This window comes from Lampetra planeri, unplaced genomic scaffold, assembly GCF_965212315.1.
Source record: "Lampetra planeri unplaced genomic scaffold, kcLamPlan1.2.h2 scaffold_1634, whole genome shotgun sequence".
NCBI lineage: Eukaryota > Metazoa > Chordata > Hyperoartia > Petromyzontiformes > Petromyzontidae > Lampetra > Lampetra planeri.
In genome coordinates, this window is record NW_027614366.1 from 1 (window position 1) to 9,017 (window position 9,017).

A 9,017-nucleotide genomic window follows, 5' to 3' on the forward strand; every position below is an offset into this window, starting at 1 on the left:
CATTTTTGCGTCGCCAAATATCGTACGAACGCCGTGAAACTTCCACAGGCTTTTTCAGCAGATTTGCACCTGCACTCAAAAAAGTCAAAATTTTTACACATAGACCCCATCAAACGGGAGAAATTGGCCCGGATTGCTCTCATGTGCGTTACGGGGCATCGTTTCTCTCGCTCCGAATTCCATCGAGCTTGGAAATCGCTCATTTTTGCGTCGCCAAATATCGTACGAACGCCGTGAAACTTCCACAGGCTTTTCCAGCAGATTTGCACCTGCACTCAAAAAAGTCAAAATTTTTACACATAGACCCCATCAAACGGGAGAAATTGGCCCGGATTGCTCTCATGTGCGTTACGGGGCATCGTTTCTCTCGCGCCGAATTCTCTCGAGCTGGGAAATCGCTCATTTTTGCGTCGCCAAATATCGTACGAACGCCGTGAAACTTCCACAGGCTTTTTCAGCAGATTTGCACCTGCACTCAAAAAAGTCAAAATTTGTACACATAGACCCCATCAAACGGGAGAAATTGGCCGGGATTGCTCTCATGTGCGTTACGGGGCATCGTTTCTCTCGCTCCGAATTCCATCGAGCTGGGAAATCGCTCATTTTTGCGTCGCCAAATATCGTACGAACGCCGTGAAACTTCCACAGGCTTTTTCAGCAGATTTGCACCGTGCACTCAAAAAAGTCAAAATTTGTACACATAGACCCCATCAAACGGGAGAAATTGGCCGGGATTGCTCTCATGTGCGTTACGGGGCATCGTTTCTCTCGCGCCGAATTCCATCGAGCTGGGAAATCGCTCATTTTTGCGTCGCCAAATATCGTACGAACGCCGTGAAACTTCCACAGGCTTTTCCAGCAGATTTGCACGTGCACTCAAAAAAGTCAAAATTTTTACACATAGACCCCATCAAACGGGAGAAATTGGCCCGGATTGCTCTCATGTGCGTTACGGGGCATCGTTTCTCTCGCGCCGAATTCTCTCGAGCTGGGAAATCGCTCATTTTTGCGTCGCCAAATATCGTACGAACGCCGTGAAACTTCCACAGGCTTTTCAGCAGATTTGCACCTGCACTCAAAAAAGTCAAAATTTTTACACATAGACCCCATCAAACGGGAGAAATTGGCCCGGATTGCTCTCATGTGCGTTACGGGGCATCGTTTCTCTCGCTCCGAATTCCATCGAGCTTGGAAATCGCTCATTTTTGCGTCGCCAAATATCGTACGAACGCCGTGAAACTTCCACAGGCTTTTCCAGCAGATTTGCACCTGCACTCAAAAAAGTCAAAATTTTTACACATAGACCCCATCAAACGGGAGAAATTGGCCCGGATTGCTCTCATGTGCGTTACGGGGCATCGTTTCTGTCGCGCCGAATTCCATCGAGCTGGGAAATCGCTCATTTTTGCGTCGCCAAATATCGTACGAACGCCGTGAAACTTCCACAGGCTTTTCCAGCAGATTTGCACGTGCACTCAAAAAAGTCAAAATTTTTACACATAGACCCCATCAAACGGGAGAAATTGGCCCGGATTGCTCTCATGTGCGTTACGGGGCATCGTTTCTCTCGCGCCGAATTCTCTCGAGCTGGGAAATCGCTCATTTTTGCGTCGCCAAATATCGTACGAACGCCGTGAAACTTCCACAGGCTTTTTCAGCAGATTTGCACCTGCACTCAAAAAAGTCAAAATTTTTACACATAGACCCCATCAAACGGGAGAAATTGGCCCGGATTGCTCTCATGTGCGTTACGGGGCATCGTTTCTCTCGCTCCGAATTCCATCGAGCTTGGAAATCGCTCATTTTTGCGTCGCCAAATATCGTACGAACGCCGTGAAACTTCCACAGGCTTTTCCAGCAGATTTGCACCTGCACTCAAAAAAGTCAAAATTTTTACACATAGACCCCATCAAACGGGAGAAATTGGCCGGGATTGCTCTCATGTGCGTTACGGGGCATCGTTTCTCTCGCTCCGAATTCCATCGAGCTGGGAAATCGCTCATTTTTGCGTCGCCAAATATCGTACGAACGCCGTGAAACTTCCACAGGCTTTTTCAGCAGATTTGCACGTGCACTCAAAAAAGTCAAAATTTGTACACATAGACCCCATCAAACGGGAGAAATTGGCCGGGATTGCTCTCATGTGCGTTACGGGGCATCGTTTCTCTCGCGCCGAATTCCATCGAGCTGGGAAATCGCTCATTTTTGCGTCGCCAAATATCGTACGAACGCCGTGAAACTTCCACAGGCTTTTTCAGCAGATTTGCACGTGCACTCAAAAAAGTCAAAATTTTTACACATAGACCCCATCAAACGGGAGAAATTGGCCGGGATTGCTCTCATGTGCGTTACGGGGCATCGTTTCTCTCGCTCCGAATTCCATCGAGCTGGGAAATCGCTCATTTTTGCGTCGCCAAATATCGTACGAACGCCGTGAAACTTCCACAGGCTTTTTCAGCAGATTTGCACGTGCACTCAAAAAAGTCAAAATTTTTACACATAGACCCCATCAAACGGGAGAAATTGGCCGGGATTGCTCTCATGTGCGTTACGGGGCATCGTTTCTCTCGCGCCGAATTCCATCGAGCTGGGAAATCGCTCATTTTTGCGTCGCCAAATATCGTACGAACGCCGTGAAACTTCCACAGGCTTTTCCAGCAGATTGGCACGTGCACTCAAAAAAGTCAAAATTTGTACACATAGACCCCATCAAACGGGAGAAATTGGCCGGGATTGCTCTCATGTGCGTTACGGGGCATCGTTTCTCTCGCTCCGAATTCCATCGAGCTGGGAAATCGCTCATTTTTGCGTCGCCAAATATCGTACGAACGCCGTGAAACTTCCACAGGCTTTTCCAGCAGATTTGCACCTGCACTCAAAAAAGTCAAAATTTTTACACATAGACCCCATCAAACGGGAGAAATTGGCCCGGATTGCTCTCATGTGCGTTACGGGGCATCGTTTCTCTCGCGCCGAATTCTCTCGAGCTGGGAAATCGCTCATTTTTGCGTCGCCAAATATCGTACGAACGCCGTGAAACTTCCACAGGCTTTTTCAGCAGATTTGCACCTGCACTCAAAAAAGTCAAAATTTTTACACATAGACCCCATCAAACGGGAGAAATTGGCCCGGATTGCTCTCATGTGCGTTACGGGGCATCGTTTCTCTCGCGCCGAATTCCATCGAGCTGGGAAATCGCTCATTTTTGCGTCGCCAAATATCGTACGAACGCCGTGAAACTTCCACAGGCTTTTTCAGCAGATTTGCACGTGCACTCAAAAAAGTCAAAATTTTTACACATAGACCCCATCAAACGGGAGAAATTGGCCCGGATTGCTCTCATGTGCGTTACGGGGCATCGTTTCTCTCGCGCCGAATTCTCTCGAGCTGGGAAATCGCTCATTTTTGCGTCGCCAAATATCGTACGAACGCCGTGAAACTTCCACAGGCTTTTTCAGCAGATTTGCACGTGCACTCAAAAAAGTCAAAATTTGTACACATAGACCCCATCAAACGGGAGAAATTGGCCGGGATTGCTCTCATGTGCGTTACGGGGCATCGTTTCTCTCGCTCCGAATTCCATCGAGCTGGGAAATCGCTCATTTTTGCGTCGCCAAATATCGTACGAACGCCGTGAAACTTCCACAGGCTTTTTCAGCAGATTTGCACGTGCACTCAAAAAAGTCAAAATTTTTACACATAGACCCCATCAAACGGGAGAAATTGGCCGGGATTGCTCTCATGTGCGTTACGGGGCATCGTTTCTCTCGCGCCGAATTCCATCGAGCTGGGAAATTGCTCATTTTTGCGTCGCCAAATATCGTACGAACGCCGTGAAACTTCCACAGGCTTTTCCAGCAGATTTGCACGTGCACTCAAAAAAGTCAAAATTTTTACACATAGACCCCATCAAACGGGAGAAATTGGCCCGGATTGCTCTCATGTGCGTTACGGGGCATCGTTTCTCTCGCGCCGAATTCTCTCGAGCTGGGAAATCGCTCATTTTTGCGTCGCCAAATATCGTACGAACGCCGTGAAACTTCCACAGGCTTTTTCAGCAGATTTGCACCTGCACTCCAAAAAGTCAAAATTTTTACACATAGACCCCATCAAACGGGAGAAATTGGCCCGGATTGCTCTCATGTGCGTTACGGGGCATCGTTTCTCTCGCTCCGAATTCCATCGAGCTTGGAAATCGCTCATTTTTGCGTCGCCAAATATCGTACGAACGCCGTGAAACTTCCACAGGCTTTTCCAGCAGATTTGCACCTGCACTCAAAAAAGTCAAAATTTTTACACATAGACCCCATCAAACGGGAGAAATTGGCCCGGATTGCTCTCATGTGCGTTACGGGGCATCGTTTCTGTCGCGCCGAATTCCATCGAGCTGGGAAATCGCTCATTTTTGCGTCGCCAAATATCGTACGAACGCCGTGAAACTTCCACAGGCTTTTCCAGCAGATTGGCACGTGCACTCAAAAAAGTCAAAATTTGTACACATAGACCCCATCAAACGGGAGAAATTGGCCGGGATTGCTCTCATGTGCGTTACGGGGCATCGTTTCTCTCGCTCCGAATTCCATCGAGCTGGGAAATCGCTCATTTTTGCGTCGCCAAATATCGTACGAACGCCGTGAAACTTCCACAGGCTTTTTCAGCAGATTTGCACGTGCACTCAAAAAAGTCAAAATTTGTACACATAGACCCCATCAAACGGGAGAAATTGGCCCGGATTGCTCTCATGTGCGTTACGGGGCATCGTTTCTCTCGCGCCGAATTCCATCGAGCTGGGAAATCGCTCATTTTTGCGTCGCCAAATATCGTACGAACGCCGTGAAACTTCCACAGGCTTTTCCAGCAGATTTGCACCTGCACTCAAAAAAGTCAAAATTTTTACACATAGACCCCATCAAACGGGAGAAATTGGCCCGGATTGCTCTCATGTGCGTTACGGGGCATCGTTTCTCTCGCGCCGAATTCTCTCGAGCTGGGAAATCGCTCATTTTTGCGTCGCCAAATATCGTACGAACGCCGTGAAACTTCCACAGGCTTTTTCAGCAGATTTGCACCTGCACTCAAAAAAGTCAAAATTTTTACACATAGACCCCATCAAACGGGAGAAATTGGCCCGGATTGCTCTCATGTGCGTTACGGGGCATCGTTTCTCTCGCGCCGAATTCCATCGAGCTGGGAAATCGCTCATTTTTGCGTCGCCAAATATCGTACGAACGCCGTGAAACTTCCACAGGCTTTTTCAGCAGATTTGCACGTGCACTCAAAAAAGTCAAAATTTTTACACATAGACCCCATCAAACGGGAGAAATTGGCCCGGATTGCTCTCATGTGCGTTACGGGGCATCGTTTCTCTCGCGCCGAATTCTCTCGAGCTGGGAAATCGCTCATTTTTGCGTCGCCAAATATCGTACGAACGCCGTGAAACTTCCACAGGCTTTTTCAGCAGATTTGCACGTGCACTCAAAAAAGTCAAAATTTGTACACATAGACCCCATCAAACGGGAGAAATTGGCCGGGATTGCTCTCATGTGCGTTACGGGGCATCGTTTCTCTCGCTCCGAATTCCATCGAGCTGGGAAATCGCTCATTTTTGCGTCGCCAAATATCGTACGAACGCCGTGAAACTTCCACAGGCTTTTTCAGCAGATTTGCACGTGCACTCAAAAAAGTCAAAATTTTTACACATAGACCCCATCAAACGGGAGAAATTGGCCGGGATTGCTCTCATGTGCGTTACGGGGCATCGTTTCTCTCGCGCCGAATTCCATCGAGCTGGGAAATCGCTCATTTTTGCGTCGCCAAATATCGTACGAACGCCGTGAAACTTCCACAGGCTTTTCCAGCAGATTTGCACCTGCACTCAAAAAAGTCAAAATTTTTACACATAGACCCCATCAAACGGGAGAAATTGGCCCGGATTGCTCTCATGTGCGTTACGGGGCATCGTTTCTCTCGCTCCGAATTCCATCGAGCTTGGAAATCGCTCATTTTTGCGTCGCCAAATATCGTACGAACGCCGTGAAACTTCCACAGGCTTTTCCAGCAGATTTGCACCTGCACTCAAAAAAGTCAAAATTTTTACACATAGACCCCATCAAACGGGAGAAATTGGCCCGGATTGCTCTCATGTGCGTTACGGGGCATCGTTTCTCTCGCGCCGAATTCTCTCGAGCTGGGAAATCGCTCATTTTTGCGTCGCCAAATATCGTACGAACGCCGTGAAACTTCCACAGGCTTTTTCAGCAGATTTGCACCTGCACTCAAAAAAGTCAAAATTTGTACACATAGACCCCATCAAACGGGAGAAATTGGCCCGGATTGCTCTCATGTGCGTTACGGGGCATCGTTTCTCTCGCTCCGAATTCCATCGAGCTTGGAAATCGCTCATTTTTGCGTCGCCAAATATCGTACGAACGCCGTGAAACTTCCACAGGCTTTTCCAGCAGATTTGCACCTGCACTCAAAAAAGTCAAAATTTTTACACATAGACCCCATCAAACGGGAGAAATTGGCCCGGATTGCTCTCATGTGCGTTACGGGGCATCGTTTCTGTCGCGCCGAATTCCATCGAGCTGGGAAATCGCTCATTTTTGCGTCGCCAAATATCGTACGAACGCCGTGAAACTTCCACAGGCTTTTCCAGCAGATTGGCACGTGCACTCAAAAAAGTCAAAATTTGTACACATAGACCCCATCAAACGGGAGAAATTGGCCGGGATTGCTCTCATGTGCGTTACGGGGCATCGTTTCTCTCGCTCCGAATTCCATCGAGCTGGGAAATCGCTCATTTTTGCGTCGCCAAATATCGTACGAACGCCGTGAAACTTCCACAGGCTTTTTCAGCAGATTTGCACCTGCACTCAAAAAAGTCAAAATTTTTACACATAGACCCCATCAAACGGGAGAAATTGGCCCGGATTGCTCTCATGTGCGTTACGGGGCATCGTTTCTCTCGCGCCGAATTCCATCGAGCTGGGAAATCGCTCATTTTTGCGTCGCCAAATATCGTACGAACGCCGTGAAACTTCCACAGGCTTTTTCAGCAGATTTGCACGTGCACTCAAAAAAGTCAAAATTTGTACACATAGACCCCATCAAACGGGAGAAATTGGCCCGGATTGCTCTCATGTGCGTTACGGGGCATCGTTTCTCTCGCGCCGAATTCTCTCGAGCTGGGAAATCGCTCATTTTTGCGTCGCCAAATATCGTACGAACGCCGTGAAACTTCCACAGGCTTTTTCAGCAGATTTGCACGTGCACTCAAAAAAGTCAAAATTTGTACACATAGACCCCATCAAACGGGAGAAATTGGCCGGGATTGCTCTCATGTGCGTTACGGGGCATCGTTTCTCTCGCTCCGAATTCCATCGAGCTGGGAAATCGCTCATTTTTGCGTCGCCAAATATCGTACGAACGCCGTGAAACTTCCACAGGCTTTTTCAGCAGATTTGCACGTGCACTCAAAAAAGTCAAAATTTTTACACATAGACCCCATCAAACGGGAGAAATTGGCCGGGATTGCTCTCATGTGCGTTACGGGGCATCGTTTCTCTCGCGCCGAATTCCATCGAGCTGGGAAATCGCTCATTTTTGCGTCGCCAAATATCGTACGAACGCCGTGAAACTTCCACAGGCTTTTCCAGCAGATTTGCACCTGCACTCAAAAAAGTCAAAATTTTTACACATAGACCCCATCAAACGGGAGAAATTGGCCCGGATTGCTCTCATGTGCGTTACGGGGCATCGTTTCTCTCGCTCCGAATTCCATCGAGCTTGGAAATCGCTCATTTTTGCGTCGCCAAATATCGTACGAACGCCGTGAAACTTCCACAGGCTTTTCCAGCAGATTTGCACCTGCACTCAAAAAAGTCAAAATTTTTACACATAGACCCCATCAAACGGGAGAAATTGGCCCGGATTGCTCTCATGTGCGTTACGGGGCATCGTTTCTCTCGCGCCGAATTCTCTCGAGCTGGGAAATCGCTCATTTTTGCGTCGCCAAATATCGTACGAACGCCGTGAAACTTCCACAGGCTTTTTCAGCAGATTTGCACCTGCACTCAAAAAAGTCAAAATTTGTACACATAGACCCCATCAAACGGGAGAAATTGGCCGGGATTGCTCTCATGTGCGTTACGGGGCATCGTTTCTCTCGCTCCGAATTCCATCGAGCTGGGAAATCGCTCATTTTTGCGTCGCCAAATATCGTACGAACGCCGTGAAACTTCCACAGGCTTTTTCAGCAGATTTGCACGTGCACTCAAAAAAGTCAAAATTTGTACACATAGACCCCATCAAACGGGAGAAATTGGCCGGGATTGCTCTCATGTGCGTTACGGGGCATCGTTTCTCTCGCGCCGAATTCCATCGAGCTGGGAAATCGCTCATTTTTGCGTCGCCAAATATCGTACGAACGCCGTGAAACTTCCACAGGCTTTTCCAGCAGATTTGCACGTGCACTCAAAAAAGTCAAAATTTTTACACATAGACCCCATCAAACGGGAGAAATTGGCCCGGATTGCTCTCATGTGCGTTACGGGGCATCGTTTCTCTCGCGCCGAATTCTCTCGAGCTGGGAAATCGCTCATTTTTGCGTCGCCAAATATCGTACGAACGCCGTGAAACTTCCACAGGCTTTTCCAGCAGATTTGCACGTGCACTCAAAAAAGTCAAAATTTTTACACATAGACCCCATCAAACGGGAGAAATTGGCCGGGATTGCTCTCATGTGCGTTACGGGGCATCGTTTCTCTCGCTCCGAATTCCATCGAGCTGGGAAATCGCTCATTTTTGCGTCGCCAAATATCGTACGAACGCCGTGAAACTTCCACAGGCTTTTTCAGCAGATTTGCACGTGCACTCAAAAAAGTCAAAATTTTTACACATAGACCCCATCAAACGGGAGAAATTGGCCGGGATTGCTCTCATGTGCGTTACGGGGCATCGTTTCTCTCGCGCCGAATTCCATCGAGCTGGGAAATCGCTCATTTTTGCGTCGCCAA